Raw genomic sequence first — 14,664 nt, forward strand, 5'->3', positions numbered from 1 at the left:
CTTTCCCTAAGAAAGTCTATTATGATCCACAAAGATCTATAAGGATGTATCACTGGCATTGTTGGTGATTAGTTAAGAAAAGAAAGATAAAAAGGAAGGGAAGAAGGAAGATAGAAAGAAGATAGAAAATAAGAAAGAAAAGAACTGAAAGTAATTCAACAGTCCATCAAATGAATACTTATTATATGAGCTATATTGCTCTTATACAATAGAGTAATACACAGCCATCACATGTTTTCAAAGCATTATTGTCCTTAGAAAGATACCTATTACATATATTGCTAAGAATAAAAGGGGATGATAGCCAGGTGATACTCATTTATAATATTGGAATTTGGGAAACTGAGCAGGGGGATCAAGAATTCAGGGCCAGGTATGCTACATGGGTGAATATGTCTGTAAGAATGTCTGTCAAAATATTAGCAGTGTCGTCTACACATATGTAGCAGATATGCAGTGTGGTAAATATGTATATCCCCTAACAATGGGAGTAGGGGCTGTCTCTAACTCTGTCGCGTGCCACTGGATCCCTTTCCCCTAGCTAGACTCCCTTGTCAGACCCCAGTGGGAGAGGATGCACCTACTCCTGCTGTGACTTGATGGGCCAGGGTTGGTTGGTACCCTTTGGGGGCCTCCCCTTCTCTGAGACGGAGAGGGGAGTGTGGGGGTAAGGGACAAGAGGATAGGACTGTGAGGAAAGGAGGTAGGGGTCTGGTATCAGGCTGTGAAGTGGTTAAATAAATAATGAGAAAAAAGAACAAAAGAAAAAAATCTTAGCAGTGTTACAATAATTTCTATTTTAACTTCTATGCCTCTTAGTGCAGTGCCCAAATACTTACAAAATTATTTAAATTATAAAAATCTATAAATCTATTTCCATTTAAAACAACAACAAAAAAAGATTCAAAATAGGTATATGACCCAAACTGCCTTGGATCACCAGATATAGTGACACACAACCTTTAATCCTAGCACTTGTGAGGCAGAGGCAGGTGGATCTCTGAGTTCAAGAACAACCAAATCTATATAATAGACCCCGTCAGAAAAAAAATCAAACAAACAAACAAACAGAAAACCTACCTGAAGCCAAACTAATGCACTCTCAAGTCTCTCATGAAACAACTAAGTTGCTTCTATCTCTGTTGGTTGTCTCCAAAATTATCTTGCATTTGAATGGAAGCGGTAGGAGGCTCACCTGGCCAGGTGCCCTGCCAAGGAGCACATACTGTTCTAGAATTGTAGCCTGAAAGCCCAGGTATTGTGACCGCTGATGATGACAACACGAAAATTCTTTAAATGATCCCAGGGTCTGCCCTTTTCATGTTGACTGCTCTGGACTTGCTACTTACAGACACATTCACAGCCAACGGTGACTCTTAAGTGGCTTGATTTTCCCAGAGTACTATCAGTCATAAATTAGTCCACACATTTTTAAATATATCTCTATTTCTTTCCTGAACCACTCATTAAGGAAATTAATTGCATACGTTTAGTATTTTATGTGAAAAGTAGGACTTCCCTTCCTTTGACCTAAAACTGTCTCTTTTGCATTAAAATGTGTAACCTTTAGAACCTATGTTGGTGGGTTTTATACACATCACCACTGTGTGTACTTCTGTGGGGGGAAGGGTATTGAAGTCAAGGTCTTGATCATGCTAGACAAACACTGTACTATGGAGCTATAGTCCCAATTCTTTCCAAAGTTTTATTTTTGAGGCAGGCCATCTCTGAGTTACCCAAGGTAGCCTCAGAGTCACTGTGTATGTAGCCCAGGCAAGCCTTGAACTTTCTACCTTCCTGTAGCTAGGGTTACAGGTATGAGAAACAGTTTTGTGTTATTTTGTTTTTCTGCCAAAGGTAGTTAGGCCAGCAAAGAGTTATTTTTCCTGAAGCCCCCCACCCCTGCCTTTCCTCTATGTTAGTTAGCAAACGTCACATTGTGAAGTTGTGCTCCCACCATTGGACAGGAGTCCAGCTTGACCAAGTGTGCTTGCTAGCCTGGTTTGGGTTCTGGTACACCCTTTTCACCAAAAAAAAAAAAAAAAAAAAAAAAAAAAAAAGCTTTGCTAAACTACTTTCTCTTTGTTTCTGTGTTCCTTTGTGCCATACCAAGACCAGTCTTTGTTTCCAACAAAAGCATGCACCACCATGCCCAGATTGTAGCTCTCCTTCCTATATTCCCCGCTAACACTCAACTTTTCAGACCCAGTAGGTTAATAGTCTGTCCTTCCATGGGTTGCCTTGTTTTATATCCTTCATTCTTTTATTGCCCCTTCTCCGTTGTCCTATTGCAGTGTTGTCCTATGATTGTTCACACAGCAGTATATCCCCATGAATATTCTGGGCTTAAGGTACAGTAGCATGTATGCACAGCTCTCAAGTCAGTACAGCAGCTTGAAAGCAACAAAACTACTGTTGTCGCTACTAGGTGCAGGCATTCAGAAGTTCAGTGTCCGACATCTGTGCTTGTTTAACCTTCCTTTCCTTATGGATACACAGATGCTCTCTACCTTGTGTTGTCCACTGTGCTAGTGTTCAAACTAAGGATGCAAAGTAAGTGATTTGGGAGAAAATATTCAAATCAATGAAATAAATGCTTTCATAATATATTGTGTAAGCTCTAGGGAATAAGACAGTGCTAATCTCTCAAAGGCTAAAGATAAGGCTATCTGACAGCTTTGCGACGTCAGGGACTTTACTCATTCTTTTACACACATGTAAAACCTTCAGATGGTCTTGAGAAAATAACCTTTATTTTTTTTTTTTTGAAAAAAGAAATGGCTTTGAAGTTTGAAAATCAAAGCAAATGAAAGCAAGGCAGCTGTTTCTCAGTGTAGAAAGGACCGTTCCTAAACTGTGAGAAAGTTAATAAGGATTTCAAAGGCAATGATAACTTAGCCTCTAACGGGCACAGCACAGGGAACTCAAGGTTGGAGACTGGCCGTTTACGGCAACCAGCATATGAACACTGTTTCTCACTATTGCTGGACCTCTCTCCATCCCCTCTTTGTTTTAGCCTTCTCGGTTTCTCTCTTTGTCACACACACTCCCTTTCTTTGCAACACATCATTCCTAAATGTGGGATGGTATAGAACTAGAGTATTATTATTATTATTATTATTATTATTATTATTATTATTATTATTATTATTATTATTAATTCCCTCTGTCTTTTGGATGACATTCTCCTTTCCCTGTTCTTTTTTTTCCACCTTAAAATAAGTGGCACTTTTTTTTCTTCCACAAAACAAACAAACTAAACTGAGTCCAGCAGCGTTTTCTTGTGTGTGGCCCCAATTGATTTTTTTTCCCCTGTGGGTCAGTGGCCCTTGAAAGAAAAAAAGGTCCCCACCCTTGTACTAAGGGGTCTTGCCAATTTAATTCTTCTTCAGAAAGGGAGATGAATAACAGTATGGACAATTAGTTACTGTGGGTGGGAGAAGGAATTTGGCTGGAGGCAATTTTCTTTGGAAAGAGATAGGCCAGCACAAGAGGTTGAAATAGCTGTACTTGTGAAAAATAGAGGGTATGAAATAACTTGGTGGAAAGTTCAGCTGAGAACGGGAACATCTGGGGCTTATTCATGTTTTTTTTTTTTTCTTTTTACTTAAGAAGTTTTTGAAGCTTTTTTATTAGCTGACTTGACCTCAGATTGAGGAGGAGATTTTTTTCAAATGTTAAACAGTTTTTTTTCTTTTGCATTCCTAAAGTCATATTGTGTTCAGCTTGTTAATATCTGCACAGGGGGCCTTCAGCAGCCGCTGCCAGAGCAGCATGCTTTGGGGACATAGTTCCAGATCGCTGGTATTTCCCTTTCTTGTTGAGGATTTGCATGTGTCCCTTTCATCCATGCATATAGCAGATTCTTCCACAAATAATTGCATTTGACATCACAGTTGTTAGAGAAAACGCAGAGAGATGTGTGTGTGTGTGTGTGTGTGTGTGTGTGTGTGTGTGTGTGAGAAAATCTCCCATTTCCCCTACATAAGGCAGCTGGAGGGAAGCAGATTAGACAGGGAAATACATAAACATACCTGGAATGTAGCCTCAGGTAACTTTGTCTGTGGTAGTCATGATAATAACTTGGATGTTGGAATAGCTATGGCAGAGATGCCAAGATGTGTAAGATTTAGAAAAATGCGCGCGCGCGCGCGCGCACACGCACACACACACACACACACACACACACACACACACACACACACCCCAGAAATCAACACTTTGTATCCTGTGGATTTAAGGTGTCTGGCAGGAGAAACATTGTCTTAGTGTTGCAAGGTACTTTCCCCCTGTTTTTCTGGAAAAGGATGTCAGGTCATTCTTTTGGTGTTTCTAACGGTAGCCGCAAGGGCATCTGGCAGGGAAACACCAAATCTGGTTTGTGGTAGACTGGCTGGGATGGTAGGAGGCTGTCTCATTGCATCGTGGTAGAAATTCCTATTGCTGGAACCCTCGGAAAGGCAGGCACTGCGATCACGTTGAGAAGGAGGGCACTTTCAGTGTCTACTAAAACTATGAGCAGAAATAACTTTCTGTGTTAGAAATTAACTGTCTCTGCCTAAACAGAAGCCCTCATTCTTAATGATCAGGAAAATGTTCTGTGGCTCAAGTTCTTGGAGGTAAGTCAACGATTTGGATTTCACTTTCCTGCTAACTGCTACACCTACAAAGGTTTCGTACAACCGAAAGAATTCAAGCCAATCTCCAAAAAGCTGACATTAAAAAATGTTTGGAGTTATTCCGGCGCAGATGTTGTGTATCCTGTATTGAGTCTGTGGTCTGTGCCAGGCTCCTTGATTAACAGCTAGAACACATACAAACAGTTCGATAAATCAACGCATACTACTTGAGTGCTGCCTAAAAATGTTTCTTGTTTGTTCGGCTGGTGAGTGCCAGCTACTCTGTTAGGCTCTGGGAACATGGAGAGGCACAAAGATGAGCCAAGCACCATTCTGCCTTCAAAAGCCCTTTGGCTTCATAGAGGCGACAGACGGATGCAAACACTCACAATACTAGGCAGAGGGTCACTGAGATTTGAAGACAAGTCCAAAGAAAGTGTTGTAAGAGTAGAGGTGAGACAATTAGATTGAGCTGCAGGAATCGGGAAAGAATTTGTGGAGGAGATGCTATTTGAGATGATTCCTTGAGAAGAAATAGCGTGTCAACAGGGACAGTCGCACAAAGCTAAGAGAATAGCCTGGACAAAGTGCGCATGCGCATGCGCATGTGAGAAATGGTGTGGCCTACTTGGACAACACTGAATGAGGGAGGGTATGTGGGGATGCTATGGGAAGTGAAGCTGGGAGAGTAAGGGCAAGCACACCAGACCTCATCAGACCTTTGAGGTAAGAGCCCAAGAGTCAAGTCCAGATATAGAAGCTTTATTATTTAAAAGTCTGAAGAGCAACTCAGCCAGGGTGCTTGATAGCATTAGACACAACCTCTGTTCTTTGGAGTTGCACAACTCAATTAGGGGCAAGGCACTCACTCATATACTTTAGAAAACAGAATGACCTAAGTAGTCTATAGCATTACACCTGAGTGCCAGCCAAGGGGTGGGTGTGAGAGAACCCAAGATCCACATTGGTGAGTCACTTTTCAGGCCAGCTTGGAACCTTGGCACCCCCTCTCCTTCAAATATTACAGCCTTCCCAAACAAAACCTGCTACACACCAGAACCATACTTCATGTGTCGATACCAAATAAATGCCTGGGACATGGGTGATAGAGCAGAAAGGACTGGCAGACAGTTCATTTTTCATCTGAGAAAATAAGAAAACTAACTGATCATAAATAATTGGTTTGTTGCTGTTTTGTTGTGATACAGAACGGAATAAGTCAGGCTGCCTTCCTTCTTTGATTTTATTGTTTTGGTTTGTTTGTTTGTTTGTTGAGACAATCTTTCTCTGTATAGCCCTGGCTGTCCTAGAACTTACTCTGTAGATCAGGCTGGCCTAGAACTCAGCTTGCCTCTGCCCCTGCCCTCTGCCTCTGCCTCTGCCTCTGCCTCTGCCTCTGCCTCTGCCCTTGCTCTGCATGCACCACCACTACCCAGCTCCCTCTTTGCCTGTGTAAGGTATGAGTTTTTCTTAGCAGCACGGGGGGTTCAGGGAGACACAAGCTTCCTCATCATGTATGAACACACAAAGGTAGTTGACACTTTCTGGGGCTTAGAAACGAGATTCAATTTAGGTGTTTAGTGGTGGCTCATTTTGAATACCAGGTGGTTACAAGCCATTATTTTTGCCTCTAAGAATTTCATAGAGGTAAATGATAATCCCTGGGTGGGTCAATGTTCCTCAAATGGAGTTCCTTTCTGAATAACATTATGCAAATCCCATGGGTGGTTCTGGAAAGGAATTGGGGGGGGGGGAGACTAGAAGTTACCTTATAGTTCTCCCTTTGAATTTGGTTGACGAAGGCATCTGCTGCTTTTTAAAGCATCCTGCTTCCCAGTTCATTTCCATCACCCTGTAACACAAGGACCAGTGCACCTGCCCTGTATTGGAAAGGAAATAAGTGTCAAAGCGAGAACAGCATAAGAACAATTGGCTCATTCCATGTCTCTGTGGGACTGGAAAATAATCACTCTTCCCACTGTGTTAAGGGGAAGGGCAAGGCAACCTCACTGGAAACAAGTGTTAAATTGTGGCTTGTGTGCATATCCACTCCAGATACCATTCGTTTAAATCACCCTCAACATAATGGCAAGCCCTTATACAAAAATACATGGGCCAGAAAGCCTGCTTTTTGAACAGCAGGGCGATCTACTAGTGACGCCACATGCTGCACCCTCCCCTACAGCAAAACTGGATCCATACCACAGCACATGGTCAGAGCCCTAGAGGATTCCATTTCTAGTAAGATGTGACACCAAGATTGCAATGCCTTTGGGGCATTAACGATCCTGTAACACTTCTTTAAAGAGTGTTTGCTCTGACCTTCTTGGCCAAAGTTCACATCTGGTAATTGCATCTGTTGACACTGGCTTCCCTTGTCCTCTCAGCTGCATACAATATTGCCTGTCTTGCATCCTGTCTTAACTGTTGTATAGTCTTGCTATGTGCTGTGAAACAGCAATCACGTTGCACCCAGCAGGAATGCATATGGAAAGCCTTTGGGAGTAGCAAGCTACAGAAATGTTGAACTGACAGCATTTTTTTTTTTTTGCTTTTGTAAGCCAGGAATTAGAAATGTATGAAACAGATTCAAACTGTTAAGAATAATTGGCAAATGTGTGCAATTGAGTAAACAGTCGTCATAAGCAAGGCCAGGTATGCCAAAACATCAATAAGGCCCATTACAGACAGGGAAATGAAAACAGGAAATTTTTTTTTTTGGTAATAATTCTGAAAGGTGGCTTGCAATTTCAGAATAACATGTAAGGACTTCTAGCATCTGCTGGAAGGGAGATAGCTACTCTTTATGTGGGTCTTTGCAGCTTCCAAACATACAGACAAATGCATTTCATCATCCCAACCCTGTGAAGTGTAGGCATAACCGTTAGCTTAATGTCATGCTGTAGGAAACTTGAGTGAGTTCGGTTCCTGGATCTGCCCAAGGTCTCACTCTAGCAAGTGTGAGAAACAAAGAGCTTTGGCATCAGGTCAGTTGTCTCCAGTTGCTTTCCTCTAGCCCAACACTGAAACTGGTGAGTGCTGTGTCGGTTGTGATTTGATGAATGACATGACGGTGTGTACATTAAACACTGAGTAGCTAGAATTATTGGGGACTCTGGAAAACCTAGAGGCCTCTCTTTCTTAACAGGTGAAGGTTAAGGACCGAAATTATAAAATGGTAGCTGTTTTTAAAACTTAAAAATCTTTAAAATACACATCTTCTTACTTGTCATACAACACTGTTCTCTAGATATTTTAGGTTAGCTACTTTTGGCTTTATCCCAGACACCTACAGGCACCATAGCTCAAACAAGTGCTCTATCATCACTTCTGTGTGTGTGTGTGTGTGTGTGTGTGTGTGTGTGTGTGTGTCTGTGTCTGTGTCTGTGTCTGTGTCTGTGTATACCATGGCATTCCTATGGAGGTCAGAGGAAAACTTGGGGAAGTCAGTCGTCTCCTTTCACCATGTGGGTCCCAGGGATACAACTCAGATTGTCAAGTTGATGAAGAGAAGCTTTGCCTGCTGAGCCATCCCTCTGGCCCAGATTCATTGCTATTAAATATTGTCTATGCAATCCATGCAGTGGAATTAGGCACGAAAGGGGAAATAGATGAAAAATGCGAGCAGAGGGAAAAAAATAAAACATGTAAGCATGTTTTCTTGAGGACAAGGGGAAATAACACAAATATTAGGAAACGGGAGAGAGGTGGAAAGGAGATTTCAAAGGGGTAGTAATTGAGTTTTATTTAAAAGTGTCAAGTTGAGCGCCAAGTAGCTAATGTGTCTTCAGGCTAGTGGGATAATTACAGGTGGTTGAGTGTTGGAGCGGGAAAGAAGGCATCACTAGCTGAAAGAGAGCTAGTTTCCTACTGAGTTGGACTCCAGGGCAGGTACTTTAATCCAAGCTTGAGCTCTTCACTTGTCTCATTGAGTAGCATAAGCTCACCCTTTTGGCAAAGATATTTTAATTACTTGATTGAAGTATAACTTACATTTTATAAATTCACCCATTATAAATGTACAATCTAAAGAGTTTGACTAAATGCTACACAGTTGGGCAATTATTAACCCAGTCCATTTTCAAATATTTCTACTACTCTAACAAATTCACCCTGACTATTTTCAGACATTCTTTATTTCCACCTCACTCTAGGGCAGCCACTAATCTACTTTCTGTCCCTGGACATTTGCCTCTTTTGAGCATTTCATATAAATGAACTTATAAAAATGTGGTGTGTGTGGTGTGTGTGTGTGTGTGTGTGTGTGTGTGTGTGTGTGTGTGTGTGTGTTTGGCATCTTCCATCTAGCATAATGTTTGAAAATGACCTGTATTGTATCATGTATCTGTCCTTTTAAAAAATATACTAAATAGTACATTTTGTTTATTCAGTCACCAATTGATGGACATTGGATTATTTCCCAGTTTGGACTTATGTGAATAATCCTGCTAAGAACATTCACATACAAGCCTTTGTGTAGACAGATGTTTTTAATTCTTAGGGGTAGATTCTTTAGGAGTGTAGTGACAGGGACATATGATAAATAGACAATTAATTTCTTGAGTATTTCTCAAGTATTTTCCAAAGTGTTTGTACCATCTTGCTTTCCCTCTAGCAATGTTTGAAGTTCTAATTTGTCCATATGCTTATTGGTATCAGTGTGATTTGAATTCCCATATCCTGGTGAGTGATTCTGTTAAGAATTTCTTCATATACAGTTGGCCACTTGTATGTGTATTCTTGGATGGGGTGCCTATTCAAATGGTTCTTATGGCTATCTTAGAGTTTAAATAGGGGAGAGAAATGAAATAATGTGAGTGTGCCAGGAGATAGTTTGCCCTCCTTTCTGTGAAGTACCCATCAGCTTTTGGCTCTTTTTGTGTGTGTTTGAGGGAGTGCTGGTTTGCTTATTATGCATTTATTTAACTTTGTTTTGTCTTTAACTATAGCACTGTAACATTATCCAGTGTCTTTGGGGAAAATGATAATCATTTAGGTGGGGTTGGACTGACTACACTGCTTAGGGTAAGCTAGGACAAGGTGCTTTTGTATGTTATCTCATGGAATCTTCTGAGGTGTTTCATGACGTACATACTCCATTCTCTATTTTTTTAAACATGATGCTATGATTGGATAATGTACGCAATCAAGTGATAAAACATTAATCTCAAGTCTGTGTTTTTCCGGGTAATCAGGATGGAATGTAAAAGCTTCAGAATTCCAGTAAAGCCCAGAGCAGCACCTTTAGGGTGTAAAGTGGGAATGCCTTTAGGGCAAGCTTTCAGGAAGCATTTCCTCCCTGACCTGATGAAAATGGATTGGCCCATTTTCCCCTGGCCAGATGTCTGAGCCTTTCTGTTATAGACAACCTGATTGTAATCTGGAAACAATACAGGCTCGGAGCATCTGTTGAGAAAAGGAAATCGAATAGATGAGGTGGCATATTTTGATTGGAGAGTATTTTAGGAACAAAACAGTTTACTTACACCACCCAACAATGTTCAATTGAAAATGTGCTAAGCTATAGGTTCAAATATGGTTAAAAATTAAATGGATAAATGAGAATATTAATATATTTAAAATGTATTATATTCATTGTCCCTAAGGTTTTAAAGGAAATTTTATCTGATGGAGTGGGTGAGGAAATAACGGTTTTGTGTCATTCAGGGGCACATTTAAAAACATATTGTCTGATTAAATTCATAAATCATTAGAAATGTATATGTTTCAATATTTAACCTTTATGTGATACTTACAGATTATCTTACATACTCAGTTCAACATAAATACACACACACACACACACACACACACACAGTTAGATTAAATTTTTCGCTTAGGGTTGACAAGTATGGCCTTTATTAGTAGAACATAGAACAGAAATACACAGCACTATTGCCTTTCCCTACAACTCTTTAAGTTATGGAGCACTACAAAATCACCCAAAATAAAACAATAAGTTCCTATGCACCGACTAAATCAAATATAGAAACGATAAGAATTAGGAGAAGGAAGAGATCACTGGAAACTGATCAACTGTCCCTTCACCTGTGGAGCAATCTTGCCCTAAAATAGCAAATCTTAACTGCTCAGAAACTAAACAAAAATTCCTCTATCCTGAAAAAGAATTTATAATCATCCATTTGCCCTGGAGCCATGTGCTAAATATGATCCAAGGACTTTTTATTCCTGTGACTTTTGAAATTATTCCTCCTGAAAACATAAGAAAGAAATACTAAAAACATCATTAATTGGGAAACACCCATGAACTAGGTCCTCATACCCCTTACTATGGCTACTAAAACAAAACAAAACAACATACACAAAATATCAAATCTTAGTGTTAGTGACGGGGAGGGTAATGGTTAAACCTTTTACACTGTTGGTAGGAATGTAACATGATAAAGACTCACTATGAAAAACAGCCTGACAGTTCATCATAATGTTAAAAATGAAGTTACGATGTGATCTAGGAATCTTGCTTCTGGCTCTTACATCCAAAAGAATCAAAAGCTAGGGATATGTGCACACCTGTGCTCATAGGCACGCCATTCCCCATAGCCAAGATAGGAGCAAGGTTTCCATCAACAGATGTATGAGCACAATGTAGTTTACACACAGTGGAGTGTTACTTGACTTAAAAAGATGGTTCTTTCACATTGTTAGAACATGGGTGAATCTTGAAGACATTACACTAAGTCCGTCACAAAATGTCAACTACTTCACTTCTATCTAGAATAGTCAAACCCACATAAACACACAGAAGAATGGTACCTTACAGGGTCATTAGGAAGAAGAAACGATTGAGTTATTTCATCTATAGAGGTGAGATTGCAAGATGAAAAGGGTCTTGAGATTGACTATACAACAATGTGAAAATAGTTAACACTACTCAAGTATGCCGTTAAGATGCTTGCAGTAGTCAGTTCGGGGCTGGTGAAATGGCACTTGCCTCCTGGCCTGGCAGTGGAAGTTCGAGCCTTGGCACCCACATGGTGAAAGTAGAGAACTGAGTTCTGAAAGTTGTCCTCTGAACGTTACTCACATACCTCCGCCACAATACAAATAAATTTAAGTGTGGCACATTTTTAAAAGATAATGAATTTTATGTTATGTACAATGTAGCACAAATAACTTTTAAATGTGTTCTGTATTGTGAGATAATAAAACAGTAGTCTAAGCCAAATTTAATTCATTTAGAGGGACTTCTCAGAACCTTACCATAATGTACACTATAACTCTAGAAGAATGCACTTTGCAACTTTCACAATGTATTAATGAGAGCACTCTACAATATGTTACTGTAGAAACTGGTGGTGACTTAAGGTCTTACCCCTCTAATCAGACATTTTATTTCAAAAGGATACCTGTGCTTATGAACACTTATGCAAAAAGAATGTGTCTCTAGGGGCTGAAGAGATGGCTCAGAGCTTAAGAGCACTGTCTTTTCTTCCAAAGGTTCTGAGTTCAATTCCCAGAAACCACATGGTGGCTCAGAACCATCTACAATATGATCTGGTGCTTTCTTCTGGCAGGCAGGCACACATGTGAGCAGAATATGTATAATAAATAAATAAATAAATAAATAAATAAATAAATAAATAAATAAATAAATAAATATTAAAAAAGAATGTGTCTCTAAAGATAGAATGCTAACCCTTGCAAATGTTTAAGGTTTAGGACACCCAGCCACCTAGCATCTCTTAGATCCATGCTTCTCAATAGCCAAATTCTTCCTGTTTGCAAGGTCAGCCTGGCATTTTGACAATGATGAGAGCAGGCCATCAGATTTAATCTCTATGCTTAGGAGAGAGCCATCTTCACAATGTATGTGATCCTAGAGTTGCTTGGCTTCCTTAAACCAGCCAGTCCTTCTAATACAGAGAGCCAACATTTCCAAGAAAGAACTTTAATGCTATGCAGAAACATCGATAGACAGAATTTAGGTCAAAACAAAACAAAACAGAACAAAAACAGGATGAGCATTGGAGTTGAATGTCTTCGTGTGTAATTCAAAACGGAAGGTTGCTTGTAGGTTTATATATGCTGTAGTTGAGTTAAAGGACAAGGACATGGTTAAAAGCCAAGAATTTCCTCCATGAGCAGGTGAAAAAACAGCTGGCATTCTCCATTGTTTTTCTAAGGGCTTCAAATGGCTTTTCCAGACCTGCAGTTTGTAAGCATTTTATTAGCGGTTATTCCTTACTGTGTCAAACCTAAAGTTAGAACCTGATTTCCTGACATTGTCCCTCCTCCAATAAAGCCTCCAATAACTTTGTGTTTCTTCCAATGGGAGGGAAATCATTCAGCCTTTGCAGTGGTAGCACACATCTTTAATCCCAGAACTCAGGAGACAGAGGCAGGTGGATCTCTGTGAGTTTCGGGCCAGCCTGGTCTACCAAGCAAGTTCCAGGACAGCCAGGGCAACACAGAGAAACCTTGTCTCAACAAACAAACAAACAAACAAACAAACAAAATCATTCCAAAACTATTTCCCCTTTCCTCTTAGTATTATCAAGTATGCACTGTTAGAGCTGAAACCAAGATTCAGGGGTCATGTGGTCCAGCTTCTAGCCTGGATATTAGGAAAAACAAAGGCCCAGAGAAGTTTGAAAAAAAAAAAAAGACTTCCACGAAGGCTGACAGAGCTGAGAACTCACGGCTGCTTATCTAGCGCTCATTTCAGCACACTGAAGCTCCTCATTAGATATGACCAGCAGGAGCTGGATATAGTCATGACTCTAGGTCAAATTTGTTTATTGTTTACTGGTCCAGCAAATAACAGGGGTTTTATCTGAATGTCAGAATATGATTTCTCATAGGTAATACAATTTGTAAGCTGAGCGTGAAATTTCAAACCTGAAATAAAACCTGTGCTCACAGCACATAAGCATGTACAATCAACTGTTGTCTAACATTTTGTTTTATGGGCAAACATGTGCCAATTAGACCACATGCACCCACTGAAATTACTTGGTAGTTTTGATTTGCATCAGTATTACAGCAGATTCTGAAGGGAATTTTTATTAGGAATTATCTGGCTTTATTATGTATGCTATATCCTATTTGTAAGTGATATAAACACTATGGAGCTAAATGAAAACCAGAAAATAGCTGCCTGGGTAGGAAAGGTTGTCTAGAGTATAATGGAAATAAACTGCATGGTGCTTGAGAATAAAGAAGGCTCTGCAGTCATGTTATCTGCTGGCTGATTAATAGACTAGTGTGCATGGAGTTAAGGCTATGTGCCATTTACCAGCTTCAAATCCATTAGCAATCAACCAGTTAGAGTCAGAGGCCTGACCCTAACTGGCGTCTCATTTCATAGTTCTTTGCAGAGGTGCTTAGGACATGGATATAGTTACATGCAGTGTCCTCGTTTTGATAATTAACTTAGAAGAAGCCACTAACACAGTAAACACCACTACTGGTTTCTGAATGCAAACACTGACATACGTAGAAGTCTAATTATTTTAGGATAGTTAAGCAGGGCCCTTTATCTGTAGCACTTACAAAAATTAACAACAGCCAAAAAAAAAAAAAAGAGCAGTTTTTATTATCATTAAAACACTTAAACTGTTAGGGCTGAAGTGATGGCTCAGTGGTTAAGAGGACTTGCTGCTCTTTCATATACTCAGGTCTATTCCTAGGACCCACATGGTAGTTCACAACTGCATAACTCTCAGTTCCAGAGAATCCGAGGCTCTCTTCTGACCTCCCTGGCACCAGGCACACATATGGTACATGTCCGTATACATGCAGGCAAAACACTTATACACATAAAATTAATGAATCTAAAATATTTTCAAAGATCTTTGTGTCTGTATGTCTAAGAGATTGCTCCTTTGTGTTTTTGTAATGTTCTCTGGTTTTAGTGTGGGTAATACTGGCTCCATAGAATAAGATAGGAATTGTTCTTTCTTCTTCCATCTTTATAGAAATAAATATGCTATTGTTCAATGATTGGTGCAGTTGACTGGTAAGATAGCTGTTCCTGAACTTCCCTTTGCAGGAAGATTTTTCAGTTACAAAATCAATCTTTTGT

General features: G+C 39.9%; 1 protein-coding gene and 1 long non-coding RNA gene across 2 annotated transcripts in view; one reads left to right on the plus strand and one right to left on the minus strand.

The window, feature by feature from the left end:
* Positions 1-14,664, plus strand: part of GPC3 (glypican 3) — a 346,350-nt gene that overhangs the window by 271,749 nt on the left and 59,937 nt on the right. The window lies entirely within an intron of this gene.
* The window catches only part of LOC311602270, a 73,942-nt gene that overhangs the window by 1,043 nt on the left and 58,235 nt on the right, over positions 1-14,664 (minus strand). The window contains exon 2 of the long non-coding RNA XR_014780712.1: positions 6,388-6,499. This is a non-coding gene — a long non-coding RNA (uncharacterized lncRNA). The remainder of the gene's footprint in view (positions 1-6,387; positions 6,500-14,664) is intronic.

The sequence above is a fragment of the Acomys minous genome (genome assembly GCF_964271855.1).
Source record: "Acomys minous genome assembly, chromosome: 7".
NCBI classification, from domain to species: domain Eukaryota; kingdom Metazoa; phylum Chordata; class Mammalia; order Rodentia; family Muridae; genus Acomys; species Acomys minous.